Source organism: Cupressus sempervirens, chromosome 7, assembly GCF_028749045.1.
Source record: "Cupressus sempervirens isolate cs-2001-9-10 chromosome 7, ASM2874904v1, whole genome shotgun sequence".
NCBI classification, from domain to species: domain Eukaryota; kingdom Viridiplantae; phylum Streptophyta; class Pinopsida; order Cupressales; family Cupressaceae; genus Cupressus; species Cupressus sempervirens.
In genome coordinates, this window is record NC_143124.1 from 357,528,776 (window position 1) to 357,550,322 (window position 21,547).

The following is a 21,547-nucleotide window of genomic DNA, read 5'->3' on the forward strand; positions in this document are numbered from 1 at the left end:
GTAAAGAATAGTAAACTATTCTTGAAACAAAGTGAAGATCAATAATATACTAGATCCAACCATTCTCATTCTTAGACCTATTAATGGTCAAATACTCCTAGTATCCATGTCTATTTTGTACAAGTCAATCACATTATCAAACTCTGATCACGTCTAGATCAAACTCTATTATCATTAGACTAATTTTAAGACATGTTTGAAACAAATAGGGCTTATCCCCAATGCTCCTTAATACATTCAATAGGCCCAAATGGCCCAAACTTGGATTTACCATTATCTATGACCCCCAAGGGTTCCTAAGGTCTCAACTAAGTCAATTCAATCCAAACATCTAGGTCTCAAAGTCCCACGCACTCAATTGTTAAGAAAACACCACTGACCCTTCCTATTAGGCCTAGTAGCCCAATTACACCTCCAACAATTGAATTAAATTCCTTTCTGAAAAAAATCCATATAATTTCCAAAAGAAAATTAACTTTCATATATCCATTTGCCTCTATTCTAACATATTAAAAGATTACCCCATGGTGTTTAGGATAAAAATGTTAGAGTAATTAGTTGTTTTCACTTATTAATTAAATCACTTTGATTTAATTAATTAAGTTTCCTATTACTCTAGTGTGCTTAAGCTATCTTGTAGGTACATATAATTAATATTTTATTAATTATAATGTGCAACCCTAGCTTTTTTAGGCTTTAGGTTACCCTTTTTGGGTTTCAATCTCCTTTATAAGGATTGATCTCTTTATAAATTTATTGAATCTGTTGAATAATATTATTTTTCTTCATCTAAGTTTTTTAGATCAAACGCTTGCCTCTTCTTGTCTTTTTCTTCTCCATGACAAGTTTTCTGCATGCAAGTTTTCTTAGGCTTCATGGATTTGTTATGCGCTTTTGCTCAAATCCTACATGGTATCAAAGCTAGATCTGCTATAGCTTGTTTGGTATTTCAACGAAAAGGGAGATCAAGGGTTTGGAAGATTAGATCTAGTTTTTTTTGAGTTTTTCTAAGAAAATAGGGGGTCACTAATTTTTGGAGCAGTTTGAGGCCAAACAGATGTCATAGATGGATTTAGAAAGCTTCAAAACCCCTGTTTTGATATAAAATTTGTCCGATTTGGACAATGTTGATCTCAGAGGCAAAAAAATTTGTCGCGCAGGGTTATATAGCCTTTGCATGCAATCTGAGCCATAGAAAATCAAAAAAAATGCAAAAAAAATGTGCAGGTGTATTTAAGCCCACGACGGTTAGTTAACCACTGCAAAACCACTAGCAGTTAAATGTTCTGGTCACCGTTGGCAGAAATTGCTAGCGGTTACTGCTGGTGGTCTACCAGTGGCCTGCAGCAGCTCTATAGGCAATTCTCACCGCGGCCCTACTGTAGCTCCACCCTGTGGTGGCCCTCCACCCTCCCACTACCAGGCCGCTACTCCACCGGTGGTGGAGAAGATTTTTTGTTTTTTGTTTTTTTTATTTAAAAATAATAATTTTTTGCATCTTTCAGGGGCCTTGTCAATTTTTTCTCCATAACTTGAGCATACAAATGTATTTTTTTTATCCAAAAAATATGTTGAAAAGTTGATTCTGAGATGGAGATGATGGTACAGGTGTTTTTGGGTTGTTATGTAGTTTGGTTGCTTATTTTGGTAGTCAAATTTGGATGTTCTATTTTGCACTCTAGGAGGCGTATCTTGAGCATCCGATCTCTAATTTTGGAATTCTTTATATCATTGGAAAGCTATTTCCATGCTCTTTCTAGTGATGTTAGTTGTTGTTCTAGATTTTTCTCTAGGAACTTTTTATTCAATCATTTTCATTTTTGCATTCTAGTGAATATCCTGGTTGTTTCAGGTTCGAGGATCAATTTTGTTGCTTCAGATGCTTTGTTTTGGCTTGTACTTTCTATTGTACTAGTATTATGCTTTCTTTATCATTTTTGATATCATTTGTATGCATCTTTATGCAAACACACTAAGATAAAGTGCCACTCTTGCATTTCGGGATCCTTTTCATCATTGTGATTTGTTGTACTCACATTATTTTATAAAGTGCCATGGGGGGATAGTTGATTTCCATTTAGGCCCTCTTCCTTTGTCAAGTGAGTGTCCCTTCCATGACATTAGCCCCATGATGTGTCAATGACACGTGCCTTTATAGGTGTTTGTACCTCACTGTTGATGTGTTTGGTTCCTGTGTTGTAGGAGATTTTTTACCCATCTTTTCAGTTGCCTATCACCTCACCCCGTCTGCATTAAGGGGGGGTTATATTGTTGGTTCTAATGCTTCCTTGGTTCAATGGTTTGTTAGTGTTAGCTATGTATTTAGTGCTTGATCCTACATACTAGGTGATTATAGTAGCTACCTACTTATGCATTTCGATGAGATGGATCATCTACCATATAGACACGCTCAGTTCATGCCTTCTATTTTTGTGGAGGTTCTACAGATCAGCACCTTTTGACAGAGTTTTGTGACTTTTCATGCTTTAGTGGTTCTCTTCATGATCTCTCTTTATTCCTTCTTCTAGAACATTCTTTGCTATCTCTTTTTGGAGTAGGGTTTTTTTCATGTGGTTTTCTCTATTTCTTTGTTTCATAGAGATTTTGTTGTACCCATTATTCTACTTTCATAGCTGTGCTAGGTTAGCTTACCTCCTAAGCTTAACTTAAGGGGGGGTGGTAGAGTAATTAGTTGTTTTCACTTATTAATTAAATCACTTTGATTTAATTAATTAAGTTGCCTATTACTCTAGTGTGATTAAGCTATCTTGTAGGTACATATAATTAATATTTTATTAATTATAACGTGCAACCCTAGCTTTTTTAGGCTTTAAGTTACCCTTTTTGGGTTTTGATCTCCTTTATAAGGATTGATCTCTTTGTAAATTTATTTAATCTGTTGAATAATATTTTTCTTCTTCGTCTGAGTTTTTCAGATCAAACCCTTGCCTCTTCTTGTCTTTTTCTTCTTTGTAATAGGTTTTTTGCATGCATGTTTTCTTGGGCTTCATGGATTTGTTATGTGCTTTTGCTCAAATCCTACACAAAACCCTCAAAATGGAAAAATTAATAGTTTGTTGGCCTCAAACAACATACTTTTCCAAATCAAGCATATAAAATACTTACTTTCAATCCTAGGATCCTTCAAATAGTATCTTAAGGGTTCATTATCTACTAAATCACTAAATTTGTCTTTAAACTAATTTGGTTTGTATTATTTTTATCTTTCAAGGGAAAATTTCAAATGTTAAAGTGTTTTCAAATGTTGATCTTATTTCAAGAAAAGATTCCACCACCATCAAACTAATTTAGAGGCCATTCTATGCTTTCTAAACCTAAATCATGAACTTATTGAAAAAAAAATTGTATTTAAGTTCAAGTATACAATATCCTATGGAAAAAAATATTTTCAATATAACTAATTTATTTTTATTGTTATTAGATGTTTACTATAGAGTTATGAACTAAAAATATGGCAAAAATCAATCCCATCTTTTTCCCCCCCCATATTTTCTCCATTGTCTTTGAAACCAGTATGGACTTTCCCTTCTTCTATCTTCTTAACTATCCACTTGCATGTAAAAATTGACTTCATGGAGTAGCATTAAATGACTAAATGATGCTATCATAAATCAACAAGGTAACATAGAAGCAATAGGGTTTGTTTCCAAATGTATGACACTCCATCTTTAGACTTTTATGATATAATCTACTAAACTTATTTATATGGGTTTTTGTTAGGTTCAAAATGGTGAGTGAACCAACAAACCTATGAACCAAGTTGTAGAGACAGTCATGAAAGTAGAAGTATTCCAACCAATAGGTTTTTGTGTTCTATTTTAATCATTGTCATTAAAAGGGTATCCTTCAATGATGGTTACAAGAGTTGCAGATTGAAATTTGATGATAGTAGTTGTTTGGATAGATTGGGATCATTACTTTAATGTTGGATATTGGCATGGTGATCAGTTTCCAGCAACACATGACATTGGAGGAATTTCTTATGCCATCAAGGCTAAACCATTTTAGTTTTTTTTATGTTGTTTTGAATTATAAAAATAGCCTATAATGGTTTCATATCTTCTTTTTGGCACATTTGATGGACATCCATCACATTTTTGCATATTCACTCAAAATTTGATGGATGGTTGGAATTAATGATATGATGAGGGACATCTATAGAACTTACTTATCGTGGGAGAAACATGATTTGTTGCCAAAGGTATATGACACACAATCTATAGGATTTTATGATATAATCTACTCAATTTATTTATCTTCCATTAAAAGTATTAATTTTCCTATTGTAGTGTTGATAGAATGTATTTTAACGATGTAACCATAGATGTGGGAAAGCTCTTTCTTTTGATCAAAGCTCAAGAATATTCTCCATCTTCCCTCAACAAGTTGAATAGTTAAGTAAATATAGCTCAAATTTTCTTGCATCTTGCATGTTTATAAGCACTAAAACTATTGTCATCTTAAGTATTTGGACATCAAAATTTTCATGGAGAGGAATGTTTGTCTTATGAAAATTTGCATAGAGAGTTATGCTCCATTATTTTATTTTATTTTCTCATTGTTATTGCGCTTAAGAAAGATGGAGGATGCTTATTGACTATAGGCTCTTGTAACACAACCTTTACGAATTGGTCATTTAATTTGTCAATTATCATTAATTTTTTTAAGGCATTGCATGTAATATATGTTTCCTTGATAATCATTTTATGCTACCAATTTTTTCTAGATTACCTTTTTATACCAGCTACATTGGCCATTGAAGATGAATGCTAATTTCATATGTTCACTGCATTGGTATCTTGGTTTAGGAAATATAGGAGGTGGCCCTAGTTCAATATCAAAGATCAATAATGGATTTTCTTATGTACTTTTTCTTCCTCTATCACACACACACACACACACACACACACACGCTTGGTACTTTTGAGGAAGCAAGTCAGGGATAGTTGAAACCTCAATCCATAAGCATGGATGACAGGCGAAGCTTAAAACCATAACTTCTAGCACATGTTTGCATGTGTGATAGAGATTTTTATAGGTTTTTTAAGTTATAGATTATTACAGACATCAAAATTTTGAAATATAATATACAAACCCATGTGGATGCCTTCCTTACAATAATTTTCAACACAAAGTTGTGAACTCTCACCTAGAGTTGTCCTAGACAATCTATCGACTTTTCTTAAATAGGCAATTTTGTGTTTCCCAAGAAGTTTCTAGACATCCAAACCTAACCCTTGAGGATGATCAACCCTAAAAATACATATAGATTCAGCCCAATACACTTTTGATATTTATTTTGGAAAAAAAAATTGGCCCAGCTTCAAAAGGCCATAACTTTCAAACCATTGCTCTAATTCATTATTATAACCTCTTTTCACAATCCTCAACTTCTAATCTACAAGTCTCTATTTGCACAAGCTCTACTTGACCCCATTTTGGAGCCCATTTGGGGCCTCTAAGGCCTTCAAAATTGATCCTATTTTTTGTGCCAAAAGTACACACCAAAAATCCATTATAACTTCATGAATACTCATGCTATGACACAGCCTCAACTGACAAGATGATATATCCAAGATTAACATCCACCTTTGAAATTAGAACATTCTAAGCTCGTACGACTTACTAAGTAGAAAGCCTCTAGAAACAACAACTCTACACTGATATAGCCCTTATTCAAGAAACAAAAAGGAAATATTTTTGGGTGATGCAAGATTTCTCTTACACCTAGGATGCTACTGCATTAGACACTCAAGGTAATTTGAGAAGTGACCTCATTACATCTCAAGTATTTAGAGGAAAACAAGATGGTCAACCCCCTCCCTTTCTAGCCATGATGAATCTTCTATTGGTCTCCCTTTCCATTTGACCAAATACTCTCCATACATCTTGTTCCTTGTGCTCTTTTCAACACAGCTATCAAATATCTCCTCAATCTCCTTCATAGCTGAAGTAGATTTTGGAATACTCCACTAGGCTTCAACAACTTAATCTCCATCACCTCCTTCATGATACTCTACCAAATCTGAAATGTTAAATACAAGTGAAATATTCAGTACAGTAGGCAACTTCACTTCATTAGCATTTCCAAAATCATGCCTTTTCACTATCTGGCATTGTCCAAACTTCTTTATTTTCATCTTATTATATGTACCCATTGGAAAATGCTCCTTTCTCAAATGAACCATGACTTCATCTCCAATCTTAAATTACTTATACCTCATTTTCACATCTTCCTTAGACTTATATTGTATATTCATATTTATAATGTACTTCCTCATCTCCTCATGGATGTTCTTCAATTGGTCAACAAAATATTCCACTTCAACACTACTTATTTCTACTTTATCCAAGTGCCTCAATTTAGAATAATTTATGGGATTAATCCCATATACAATCTCAAATGGTGATTTACCAGTACTGCTATTAAAAAAATTATTATATGCAAATTTTGTCTATGGTAAAATCATATCCCATCATTTTGGCTTATCTCCAACCAAGTTATGAATGCAAAACATAAGCACTCAATCATCTCTCCAATAGCCCTTACAATCTCCATAAATACAACACTCTCTCTAAGTCTTTCATGCTAAAAATATCCCCCTTTGGCATTGATGGAAACATAGAATAAAAAACCATAAATTCCAAATTTGTACATGAATATACTATGTATATTTCTTTCTCATCTGCTTACTAATACTCTCCCCATATGCACTACTCTACCCCATACATGACTAAATATTTTTCATGTATACCTCTCCCCCATTGACATTAATTACAAAGGTGTCATTATGATAATTATCAACTTTCAATCATCTCTAAACAATCTCCAAAAGATACTATTGAAACTCATGACCAAGAGTGTTTACATGACCCATCTCAACACAAATACTTCCACATAGGAGAAACATCAAGCATCTAGTCCAGACATTAAAGTTTGCATTAAATATATTGGTCTAATGCAATCCTTGCATCAATTACTCTAAAGAATATTGGGGCATAACCCCAAGCATGCATCTCAAGTACTTAAATGTGTCCTTAGCCAAAGTTTTAGTAAATATATATGTTATTTATTCCTTTTTAACTCTATATTATTTGAATGTGACACTACATTCTTTGACATGTTGATTGTTTAAAAAAGTGATTTTTTATTGCAATGTGCTTAGTCTTTGAATGTAACACTGCATTCTTTGGCATACCAACTATAAATGTGTTTTCACAATGTATGATGGTAGGTTTTGAAATTTTAATCCCTATGTCTTTCAACATCTATTTCATCTAGATAATTTGATTACAATTCTTGTTACTACAACATATTATGCTTTTGTTGTAGATTGTGAAATGCAATCCTATTTCTTACTTGACCAAAAAATCAATCTCCTAAGAATAATGCTCCACCACTTGTACTCTTCATGTCATTTACATTTCCTATTCAACTTGCATTAGTGTATGCACATAAGGTGAAATCTTGTGATCTATCATACCATAATACATAATCTGTTGTTCCCTTTAAATATTAAATATTCTCTTTACAGTTGAAATATGTGTCTCTTTAGGATCTACTTGAAATCTTGTCACTATTCCTACTACATTAGATATATTAGGTCTTATATGAGTAAATTATTTCAATCCTCCCATCATAGATTTTTATCTTGTTTGCACGTTACACTAGGATATTCATTCTTTCTTGATAATTTGCATCATGTAACTATAGTTGTTCCAACTAGTTTGCACATCTCCAAACCAAATATTGTAAACAATTCCTTAAGATATTTTCTTTGTGATATGAAAATTCCATCCTTATTATGATTTATTTGTAATTATGAAAAATATTTCATCTCACTAATCATGTTCATCTCAAACTCATTCTTCATCTCTTATGAAAATCTTTCATTAGCTTCATCATTTCCTTCAAAGATAGTGTCATCCATACATACATCAACAATATCCTTATATATTCTTCCTTAAGTACATATTATTGTCTCTATTAACTTTCTTGGATCCCAAATTGATCGGATATATGTCCAATCTTGCATACCATGCTCTAGGTGCTTGTTTCAATCCATTCAATGCTTTCATTAATCTGAAAATCATAAATGTACATGAATATTGTATATAAAAGATCTTTATCCTCATGAGAACATGATACTAGATCCTTTTCTTCTACCACTACCTTACTTTCCCTTGTAATCAACTAGTAATATGCTCCCATGCATAGCAAGTGAGTCCTCATCATATCCCTCCAGTTGTCATAGTTCACTCCATCAAATTTTGGTTTTTCTTTCAAGTGTGTGCACCAAGATGGTCTATAGAAAGTGGGGTATAAGTGGATGATTTTTTTATTGGAAATAATAATGGGAAATTAAATTCTAAGAGGTGTGGGGGTAAATCAATACTTCAAAACTTTAACCATAAAACATTCACCACACATCCATCTCATCATTTAGCATATAAACTGAAATATCTAACTACACATAGCATCCATAGCATAAATAAATTTAACACATGACACAATAAATTTGGTTACCCAAAAACTTTCTAAGGAGAAGGTAAAACTAGGGTGGGGATGACACCCACAAATCTTCACTACTGCAATTGTAAAGTATAGGCAATTATGGTTACAAGAAGTTTGATCATAAACTATGATCTACCCTATGAAAGGTTTGCCCTGTCAAACGCTACAAAGATTTTTAGGTCTCACCTTGCTAGAGTATCTAAACTCACAATTAAATAAGCACTTAGTTAGGAGATTCACAAGAGCTTGTTAAGGCTACAAAACCTATTAAGGCTATTTTGTTAGGAGATTTACTCTATATCACCTATTAAAATGATTTAGTGCCATGATCCTTTAGTTAGCACATTGTTGCTAGAAGTCAAATCTTCTCTTTACTGATAAATCCTTGATCCTTCTAATCAAATATGTGTCCTTTTTCTTTCATTTGTTCTGATATGTTCTCTCTAATTGATTATGCAATTCATAACACTATCATAACCTCCATAGTCACCTTGAATGCTCTCTCTCTACACTTAGCATTCATCCTTCTCACATCGTCTACCTATATTCTCTCTTCATACAAACTCTTTAGGTTTTTCCTCCTTAAGTAAACATAGGTGGAATAGGGTTAGGTAGGAATCAATGGTTGTGGTTGATTCATATTGCCACTTAAAACATCCCTTAATCTAATCTGTATAGGGATTATCAATATGACTTGATCATTATCTTCTAAAAATGTAAAACAATGCATATGTCAGCCCAAAAATTGTTTACATAGTAGTTTGTGCCATTACAAACAACTAGGTCATAAACTGTTCACTCGACATCCAAAGACTCTGATGCTCGACCATCACTGTGTTCATAATGTTGTAACTCAGATTCTAAACAACTCATCATAGAATGTCTACTTTTCGCCTATATCACTTGACATATACTAATTTTCTTGGCTCCTTCTGTTGGCTCAGCACCTGATTGACTTGGCACACATAGACTACTCAGCATGTATTTTCTGGCAATTGATGCTTGACATACACTACTCATTTGACATGCACTAAGTTCTTCTAAGTAATGACTTAAGTGTTTTGTCACTCCTTTGTCAAAACCAAAATGAGATCAACAATCTCCCCCTTTTACATGAGTGGAAAAAACACTTTGTCATGCATATACAACCACTATGAGCATAGCTTAGAAAATATATATACATTGCTCAATTTCCATAAAAAAATTCAAATTTTCAAAAAATTTCAAAATGGATGATTTATCAATCATATCTCATTTCCATTACTCCATTACTCCCCCTGAGTAACTATTTCCTTTCTATATTTGAATCTAAAACTGAAAATCCTATTGAGTAGATTGTTGTTCTATTGTTTTTGCATTCTACCTTTTATTTTATTTCCCTTTTTTCTCATTTCCCTTGTATTCATTTCCCCTTTTATACAAAATTATTTTCCCATGTTCTTTTCCCCCTTTTTTGACACTTATGTCTTGGGTGGTACACTTACAGTGTGTTTATCCAAAAATGATTTATGGATCTCCATTATAATTTTCAATATTGCAGCCCAATTGTTGCATGCTACCTCTAGAGATTGATACTGGATATCTAGTTGGAAGCAAGGTCAACTAATCCATCATGAGTTGAAAGTTGATTATCTTTCTTCATAAATGTTTGAGCATAGGCTAGTTTATTATGCAACACCTCCATGTGTGGGGTCAACATGGATTGGATTCTTATCAAGGTAGCTCTAATATTTTCATCTTGTGCTTGCAGCTCGGCAAGCCTACCTTGTGTGGATAATAGTCTCTGATAATGTGACTGACTTTGACCAGGAAATAGTTTTAAGGTGTTAACTGTAAGTTGTAGATCTCCCTGTAGTTGGTCAATATCCTTCTGAACTTCCTTTGTGAATAGATTTACATTACATAACTTGGTGTAGGGAGACAAAATATTCTCTAAAACCTTCTTCACACTCTCCATTTTGGTTGCCAGATCAACATGTCTTAGTGCAATATAACTAGATATCTTTTCAAGTACCTTGGAATGAAATTTCTTCTCGGACCATTCTAAGAGTTTGACATTAGAATCCAAGACTTCATCCTTTATTTTTTCAATAATACTGAGACATTGTTCAATGATGGGCTTGTCTTCATTCATCTCGGGGAGGTTGAAAGCATCATAAAATATGTCTTTAACTTCATGTAAAACTTGTTTTTTTCTTGTACTCCTTTTTCATTATTTTGTGTTTCTTCTTCCTCTACAGAGCTTCCTATAGAATGCTCATCACTTCAATTGTGATTATTGTCAAATCAAACTTGGGCAACTCAATCACCTCATCTCGACTTGCATCCCCAAATAATGTATCTTTTGTACTCTTTGATGTGCTAGGATTAGGCATTTATATATGTATTTGTAGTTAGATTTCCACACAAGTTATCAATGTCAAAGGAGGGATTGTGGATTACCACCTTGAATTGGCTTGAATTGGCTCAAGTCATTTGACTCTATCCTCTCCTCATTTGACTCATCTTTCTTTTTCTTCTTCCTTAACCTTCTGTAGGTCTACTTCTCAGGTTGGCTCAGCTCTATTGTAATCACTGACCTTTTGCCCTTATAATTTTCAACTTCACTTGCTTGAACAGTGGCTTCCCTTATGCTTGACCTAGTAGTAGGTACTGTTAGCTTCTATTATTTTTTCTTCATAGGCTTCTATGTTTTATCCACTATTTTTTCTTTTCTTTTCCTCTTCTTGGCCTTTGTGTCCTTTGGTGCTTCCTCGGCTTCTTCTCCCTTGATGCCTTTTGCATCTACCTCTTTATGTTCTCCTTGTCCTTGATTTAATGCTAATGGGGGTTGGCCTTATTCTTCCTCTTGTTCTTCATCACCCTCTTCTTCTTCTTCTTCTTCTTCTTCTTCTCCCCCTTCACCAAATCTCTCCTTCATCTTTTTGACAAGTTTGTTCTTCTTCCTAAGAACTGTAGCTATATTCAAATCTATGGTTATTCTTTATTTGGCTTCCTCATAGTTCCCAAATAAGGTGGAACTCTTGTCAATGTCTTCTATCATTAAGGTCGTAATTGTTGCAGAGGCCTCATCTACATTGATCTCATATGGCAAGGGCTTAAGCCAACTAACTCTTGGTATTGTTGCTTGCACATATGTGTAGTTTGCATCAACTAGGAAACAAACATCATTGTAATGTTTCTCCACTAGTGAGATAGGTATCCTCAACCTCTGATTCATGTCTTTCTTAAAATCCTCAAAATAACTAGTCATTACTAACTCAAAACTATCTCCAAGCTACTCTATAAATTCTATAATTTGAAGTGTTGCTGACATATTTTTCTTCCATACTACTTTACAAAAAGTAGAAAAGGTGTTATGTACATAAGATAATATGCATACAAGTAAAGAAACAAATTTGCATGATGCACTTTTTGTTTTCCTTATGGCCTTCAAATTTTCTGATAATTATTGAAGTTGTAACTAGTCAAGGTCATATGTATGGTATCTCTTCACTATCTTATAACCTAAATCAACAGACATGCATGAAACATTGTTCAGTCAACTTGAATGAAAGAACTTGTGAGCTATCACTCTTACTGAAAAGGCAATTAGGGGTTTTGATATTGTGTCAATAAACATGCCTCTGTTGTTCCACATTGCTCCAGGGTTCTTCTCAATCATCTCCTTTGCATCACTATGCATGTTCTTAGGTCTTTCTAGGGTAGGATACCCTAAAACTTGGTTAACGCTCCTCTTTGTTATCTTAGTCAACCCATTCTCCAATCTTATAAAGTTATCATGAATGCAGCTCAATACTATCTTGATCCATTCTATTTTAAATACTTGTGGGAAATCTAGGGTACAGGTCAACCCTTTTCTTTTGACAATTTTGTTTTTCTTCCCTCAAGGTTCCATTATCACAAAGTTGACTCTATAAATCTATGATCTCAACATTTTCAACTTCTCTAGCTTTGCATGTGTAGCAACACCTAACATCTTGTATCATTAACACCTTAGGTGGTATCATCAATAATGCACTAGAAGGGTCTCCTTTGTATGTTATCTCAGGTATTGCTCAAAAAAGTAGTTGTCTAGCATCATTACTTATCAATTAGACATTGAAGACTTCCTTTCCCTCTTTTCTAAAACTAGAAAAAGAGATGGTTGCCATATCAGCTACTCAGGGTTTGCAAAAATTCAAATAGTGTAACTCGGAAGTAGTTAAATACCTTTCAATCTGATGAATTTTTTCAAGTAGCAATCAAATCCAGTTTGTAGATGCTAGAATCTCCTTTTCCAATTTTCCTTTGTGCTCTTTGTTCTCTATTCAATCACTAATGAATGCAAATGAGTAGAAAAATACCTATATAACCCTTCATATTCAACAATAAATGCTTAATGCTTATACAGCTATAAACTTGGCTATCATAGGATTCCCCACTCACTTGGCTTACACATGATCTCCAGTATGCTCGGCTAACATAGCAAGGTTGGCCAATACTAATATGTTAACTTAACTCAATGATAACTAAAATTCCATTCAGGCTCAACAACAATTGAGAAATTTTCCATGCTCGGCAACAACACAAAAAATAATAAAACTATAGATTTTCTCTTGGTTTAAATCAATCTATTACATCTTGGTTTATGCATATATAATCTTTTAGATCATAGATTCTTGCAACTAATGTATAATGTAACTTTTGAAATATCAGTCTCATACATATCTTTTGATTTCCTAGTTAAGGGTGATGTGATCACCTAATCCATTAGATAAAGTGATCTCATCTACATTTGATGTACCACAATCTTCATTCCTTTTCCATGTCTTTTTAATTTGTACATTAACCTTTTTAAAATTAGCCTTTTCTTTACCCTTGTTGAATTCATTGCTCAGTGCTTGGGACCTAGTTGGACAATTTCTACTTCCATGACTAGTCTTCAAACAACCAAAGGATGTAGTTGTATGCGTGAATATGTGGCCTCTGCTAACACACACACTTCAACACGGTCATTGTATGCAAATTCATCCCGGAATGAACATTGGATTGTTCATCTGAAAATCAGCCTGCAAAGTGACCTATTGCCTTCTATCTAAAGGGAATTGCTTGTTAGATATCCTCAGATTCGAGGTGTTTAAGCAACCAGACCCTGCAAGAACGAAGGATTTGAATGCAATTTAAGTTATATGAATGTGCAAGTAATCTAGATGAAGTATAAGCAATTAATCTAAGAAATAAAAGACAATAAACTAAAAATGTATGCATTATTAAGCTAGATGAATTTAAACTAAGAATGCAAGATGAATGTAAAAATATGAGAAAATGTGAGTATGAATTCCAACAGCAATTTGATGCAAATTCTCCAAATTCCTCCTCTCAAAATGAAGAGATGAGGGTCTCTTAAATAGACTTTCCTGGAATCCATCAATAGTTGAGATCGATTTCAATCAACGATCAGGATTAAAGGTGAAGTTCAATCATAAAGGGAGATTCCCAAATTAAAGGGAGTTAACAGATTTAATTTGAGTAAAATAAGGAGTTAACGGATTTAACTCATTTTTTATCAATAGTGAACTGGAAATTTCCCTTTTTGAACTAAAGAGAGATTTTGTTGAGATATTTAATTTAATAAAATGAGATATGCTCTCATAATTACTTTTTCTATTTCATTAAATAATCTTTTAATTAATTAGAGACACTTTTCTTACTTAATTAAATAACTTCATTTAATTAATTAGGAATGGCTTCCCATTTAATTAAATAACTTTGTTTAATTAATTAGAAGTAAGTACTCCATTTAATTAAATAATTTTGTTTAATTAATTAGAAATACCTTTCCCATTTAATTAAATAACTTTGTTTAATTAATTAGAAATTCCTTTCCCATTTAATTAAATAACTTTGTTTAATTAATTAGAAGTAAGTACTCCATTTAATTAAATAATTTTGTTTAATTAATTAGAAATACCTTTCCCATTTAATTAAATAATTACATTTAATTAATCAAGATAGGTGTATTTATTAAATTAAATAAATTTAATTCCATAGTACATTAGCCTTAGGATATAATTTAATTTAATTAAAGTATAAATACTTAATAATTAAATTATAATTAAATCAAGTAGGTTTAATGCGACTAATATGAGTACGTACTATAGGAATTAAATAAGAAATATGATGAATGCAGATTAGGGTTTTTTGCATCTGACAATTAAGTCAAGTAGCGAATAGCAGAATGAGAATTGCCTATTAGAATAGGTCTTTAGGATTGGTTAAAAATAGACCAGAATTGGTATCATGGCAATGAGCCAATTTTGGGGTATTACATTTTGCCCCTCTTTAAATGAATGTGCGAGCAACACGTTCAATTCAAAGAAAATCAGAAAGCATGATGCAAAGATGAGATTGGTTTCGAAGTTGATGACACGGAGACTAATTGATAATCTTTTAAGGACTATCTCTAGAATAGAGCTTAATCCTAAGGAATCCAAGTAGAGCACTTAGATACCTAAGATTGATAGCATTTAAAAGACTATCTCCAGAATTAAGTGTAATCTTTAAGGATCCAAATATAACATCTAGATACCTGAAATTGATAGCATTTAGAAGATTATCTCCAGAACAGAGCTTAACCTTCAAGGATCTAGATAGAACACCTAGATACCTAAGATTGAAAGCATTTAGAAGACTATCTCCAGAACAAAGCTTAACCTTCAAGGATCCAGATAGAATACCTAGATACCTAAGATCGATACAAGATAACAAGATCCAATCATGAGTCATAGAATCATCCCCAGAACGAGGTTTGATTCTCAGGAGTCGGGGTTTAGACTGTCCCAATACCTATCCATCGAACTCTGAGAAGAGTTGTTATAAGGTTGATCAATTGATGAAAATATAAGATAGATGGCAAAGATTCCAGATAGAAGGGAACAAGATGTTCCGAGCGATGAGATGCTCCAAGTGATGAGAACATAAGATGGGAACTAGATGCCCTGATCATTAAGTATTTAATGATGTAATCATCCTAGCCCCTTGGGAGCGAAATCAAAAGATGACACACTAGAAATATGATTTGAAGTAGTATATCATGAGATATAGAAGAAATTTGAGATTTAGCAAAATCTAGAAGAGATCATAACGATCTAAAGAAGATTTAGGGTTGATTTGAAATGATTGCAAAGTCGCAAAGACCAAGTTTGACCAAAAGCTAACCAAATTTAGCCATAGTTGACTTAAGTTGACTATTTTCAAAATGAATTTTGAAAATATGGAGAATGTAAAGTTGAAAGGATTCCAAGAATCACAAAGTATCAGAAAGATTTGGGTTGCACAAGCGTTTGATTGTGTCAGTCCCTAAAATTTTAAAATGCATTTTTGAGGCTCTTAGGTGTGTCAGATTTCGAATTTGATCCCAAAAATGGATCCAGAATGGTCCAATTAGCCAGGGGCGTGATTTTTCTGCAAATTCAAGCACTTTGAAAATTTTGGTCAACATCTATATAAGGGTTCAAAGGGTCATTTTCAATTCATTTGTGCTTTTGTCTTGTAGTGATTTTCAGCTCTGATAGAGACATGGCAGTGAACGTGAGATATCATCATTTTGAGTGCTCCAGATGACACAGTCGGCTAGCAAACTATGGACCACTGGTGAGTCGTCAATTTCCCATCTTTGTACTTTTATTTTCATGCATTTCGAGGTGATTCATTGCACGTTTTAGCATTTTTTTAGGAGTCAAATCTTTCTTCGCGCGAGACCGATCTCTTCTCACACGAAGATCTTCTTTCTTCGTGCGAAGAGTCAGAGATGTCTATTTCTTCACGCACAGCGGTGAGGATCTTCGCACGAGAGGAATTTGGTTTCGCGCGAAGAAAGAGATTCTTCATGCGAGGCGATTTGGTTTTCACGCGAAATCTTCTTTTCTCGCGCGGACATTGATTTTTTCGTGTGAGAAACTTTTTTTTCGCGCGAAAGCATGATTCTTCGTGTGAAGAAAGAATGTATTCACGCCAAACTGTATAATTTTGCGAGAGATTTCATGAATTTCGCACGAAATTCCATGACAGTTTTGACTTTCGCACTTAAAAATTGCATTTTATTTCATTTTGATGTTTCATTTTGACTTGATATTGATCATTTTTTTGTCATTTTTTTGTTGTGCATACAGGAGGTCTTTGGAGATGTTGCATTTAGGTCACACTATCTGCCATATGGAGAGTTATTGTGGAGTCTAGATGACACAGATCAGGCACACATTGCCCGATAGGGTTTGTCTTCTCTTTGCCGGATTCCAGCCGTGATGGTGAATCACGGCTTATCACAGCTTTGGTGGAGCATTTCCATTCGAAGACTAACACCTTCCACTTTCCAATGGGTGAGATGACCATCACTCTGGAGGACATCTGGAGGATTCTGAGGATTCCTTTCCATGGCACTCGGGTCATCTATGATACAGTGCCTCGAGCAAGGACAGAGGCATTATCAGTTGTGTTTAGGAGAGAGCTACTAAGGGGGAGGGCCATCAACTGGGATGAGCTCATGCATACCTATGGACCGACACACAGGCTGGCATCTGTTCTATCCATATTCCTAAGTTGTTTCTTATGTCCTGACAGAGGATAGCATGGTTTGGAGTGCGGGTGGGGGATCATGCTCTGTAAGATGGTTGAGGCACCCGAGATCTTTGGGTGGGGTCAGTGCATGTTGGCCCATCTTTTTCATGAGATGCATGAGGTTGTCTTCCATGAGAAGAAGACCATGGAAATGGGAGTATATGTGTTACAGATCTGGGCCTAGGAGCATCTTCCTATATGTAGGCCAATTTTTTAGGATGCCCGAGAGCCCATGGAGCCCTATATTTGTAGATATCGAGGGTATATTACCTAGGCCCACCTGGGTAAGATAGAGTAGTGGAGGATACGTCTTGATGAACTGGTGTCTGTTGTATGGTGACCCTGGCAAGAGACAGAGGACTGGGATGATGCTCCCAGAGAGTTACCGTGGATGTTCAGTTATCAACCACTGGTGGGTAGGACGACATCTATTATGGAGAGATTTGTGATCTCTCGAGTGTGGCGGCAGTATGGCCGACCACAGGATATTTCACCTAAGTTTTGCACCTATGCCAAGTTGCAAAAGGACATCGAGTGGGGGTGGCCAGCATGGATGGATCTAGGATGATCCATGATAGACATTCGCAGCCTAGTTGCATTTTAGTGAGATTACCTGTCAGCGATAGCAGATGCCAAGATGATGCCTTCATATCAGGCATTTTTGATTAGCCATCCATTCCCACATTTTACAGATCCAGTGGGGATGGAAGGGCAGGCAGTGTAGACAAAGAGATATGCACCCCAATAGTAGCAAAGACAGGCACCCCACCAATAGCTGGCAGAGCCATAGCCTCCAGTTCAGCCACAGCAGCAGCCACGAGTCCAACACTGGGTTCAGTAGATGCAGATTCCCCCATGTCAGATGGGATCAGACCTAGGTGCTAGGGGTAGTGGGAGTGGACAAAGCCGACGCCACAAGCAGAGGATAGAGGAGGAGGCCCCTCGGCAGGAGGCTCCACAGTAGCAGGTGCCACCATAGCCGCAGGCACCACCACAACAGCAGGAACCTAAGATGTTAGATGAGGATATGCCAGATCAGCTGGCAGGTGGGGTGCAGGATGCAGTAAGGAGGTACCAGGAGTGGGTTTGTGCAGCCTCCCGATAGTTAGGAGAGTTGCAGATTGCAGTAGCAATCTGGGATGCGCAGCTAGTGGAGAGACAGCGAGAGACAGCTCGTCAGAGGGAGCACGCAGAGACTGCAGAGCAGAGGCTGGAGCTGGCATAGGATGAGATCCACTTCCAGTCTGCTCGAGCTGCATATTATTATGTTGTATACACTAGTGCCATGCCAGATGAGACATTGTAGGTTCAGCGATTCTCTCAGTATGCGCGAGAGTCTGGAGGCGCACGACCTCTTGTCAGGCCAGATATGCCACCACCCCCTCTGCCACCTACTGCCCCTACTCCTCCTGGAGGAGAGGGTTCAAGATAGAGTTAGACGCTCTGTGCCTGATTTTTTATTTTGATCTCTAGCTATTTATTGATTGGTGTGTCAGCACCACATGTATCATTTTTTATCGATTGTGCTCGAGTAGCGCCCATTTTTGTACTGACCCATTTTTTTGATATATATATATATATATATATATATATAAGATTTTGAGCCGAGTATTCCTATGTACATGTCATTGCTTGTTTTTTTTTGCTTTGATGTACATGAGATGTATGTTGTACTTAGATAGAATGCATATGTATGAACTGACATCTTACGTAGTGTTGCATGTTTTTGTTTGACAGTCACAAGTATTCCATTAAGGAGCATGAATCGATGAGCCAAATGCTTGTGCAGCCATGGAGGAATCTAATGCATGTGGAGTATGAACAGAATTACCATTGAATTGTGTGCTAATGCAAATGGAGTATGTCATGCAAGACTATATTAAATGCAACCCTAGGTCTGGTTATCGAGCCTCGATACTTAATCATCACTGGATATAAAATAAAGCTTGTATGTTATACAATTCCCACTGACATTGCAATCATGAAAATATGAATATAACATATGTTATTGGGTTGTCGGGATTAAATGTGAGCATTCAAGGCACAAGAAGCCTAAATGACCAAAACATTTGTCCCTTTTAATGTAGCAAGTTAACATAAGCATCAAAGCATAGATGCTAGGATGACCTGAATGTTGCTTTCATGAAAGGCACACCAAACACATGGGAGATCCCTCTTATGCTAAGCATTTAGTATTCATTCTGTCCACAATGACCCTTGCGTTTGTAACCTGAGATAGAAGTGTGCTAGATATACTCGCAGTGACCCATACGTTCACTTAGCAGGATGAGTATCAGTATTTACTGTAGCATGAAGAGTTCACTCCAAAAAACAAGGAGAAGCACCAACGTTATTGATGTATTATTATAAAAGGAGTCGAGGTACACATGGCCATCCAATATGAGATGGAGGCGCTTATAGTGGACACCCCTCTTATAGGAATAAATCAACTTATTGGAAGTAAACTGCAAACAGAAAGCAAAGGAAAAGATCATGCCCCCAGTCATTGCTTCTCTAGTCGAAGATGACATCATCGAGTTGCTCAAGGAGATATGATAAAGAAAAACAAAGCAAACAAATAAAATGCTCATCATATCCAAACAAGTATATCATTTTGTGAATTCAATGTTTTCGGGATTGATGTCAAGTGTCAATGTCCAGAACAAGTTTGAAAGAAATCTCTTTAGTAAGGTGATGACGATAGGTAGATGCAGTCAGAACGACTAGTGACTAAGGTCAAAGAGGAATCTTCACAATGAAGAACCTAAGATGGATTGAGCAATAGTAGGCAGACATAGCCAGGACAACTGGTGACTGACGCAAGAGATTTTCCATAAAGGAATCTACAGACATGACTTAGCAACAATAGACAGACACAGTTGAAACAATCGGTGACTATTGCGAAAGAGATTCTACGAGGAGAATCTCGAAAAGAGAGTGACAGTGGTGATAGTAGGCAGATGCAGTGAGGACCACTGGTGACTGTCATGAAGGAGATCCTATGAGAAGAATCTCAAAAAGAGTGACACTAGCGACAGTAGGTAGACGCAGTGAGGACCACTGGTGACTATCGCGAAGGAGAGTCTATGAGGATCTTGAAAATAGTGACACTAAGGGGGAATGCCCCCGAGCTATGACAAGACTCAATCCATGGATACATGAGCAGGAAGAGCAGGAAAGCGAAAGCATAAAAGTGACTATACAGAGAACCTGAAGGTGTGCTGCAAGATGGGGCATTGGGAACAAGAGGTGCTTGTTTACCATGTTTTCACCTTCTTGGCAAGTTTTTTTTTTTTTTTTTTTTTTGTGTTACCAAGGCACCTATTGCTAGGTTTTCACTAGGATAACAATTTTTTTCAGGACTTTTTCTGATTTTTAGATTTTTTTCAGGACATTTAGATATGTACAGAGAGCTTGCTAAGATTAAATCAACTGTAAAACTGCTTTAGGTGGAGAGTGTTCATAGGCTCTTTAAGCACTTCTCCTTCGGTTGTGGAAAGTTGATAGGCACCAGATCCATATGCTACAGTAATGATGTAAGGACCTAGCCAGTTTGGTTCAAACTTTCCCTTTTGCATTCGTTGTTGTTGATTCTTAGGATTCTCTCTCAAGACAAGATCACCCAGATGGAAGTCACGTGGCCTAATTCTCCTATTGTAGCTCCATGCCATTCTTTGTTGATATGCTCATAGATGATCATAGGCCACTTGTCATCGTTCATCAAGTAACACAAACTCCTGAAGTCGAGCTATCCTATAGTCATCATCAGTGATAAGGCCTTTCATGGAGATTCTCAAGGTAGGAATCTCAACCTCTGTTGGAAGCACAGCATCCACCCCATACACCAACACAAAAGGATTCATGCCCATTGGAGTTATAATGCTTGTCCTATATGCCCACAAGCTTGGATTGATCTGGAGATGCCATTCTCTCCCTGACTTACTAACTGTGCGATGAAGAATTTTGAGGATCGCCTTATTGGATGCCTCAGCTTGGCCATTACCCTAGGGGTAATAAATGGAAGACCAATGTTGTGTAATCTTGAATTTCTTGCATAGTTCCTTGAGGTCTTTATTTTTGAACTATCCTCCATTGTCAGTAATGATTGAGGATGGTATACCATATCTACAGATGATGTAGTTTGTGATAAAAAGCACTACAGTTTTTCCATCAGCAATTGTGAGAGGGACTGCCTCTACCCATTTCGTGAAATAATCTGTAGCGGTGATAATCAACTTATGTCCATTGGAAGAGGTTGGGTGAATCTGCCCCCACCAAGTCAAAGGCCCATTATTGAAATGGCCATGTTGTAGTAGAGGGAATTAGCTCTCTGGTTGGAGCGTGAATGAGATTCCCATGTAGCTGACACTGCTTGCAGGACCTGGCATATTTAACAGCTTCTTACTCCATTTT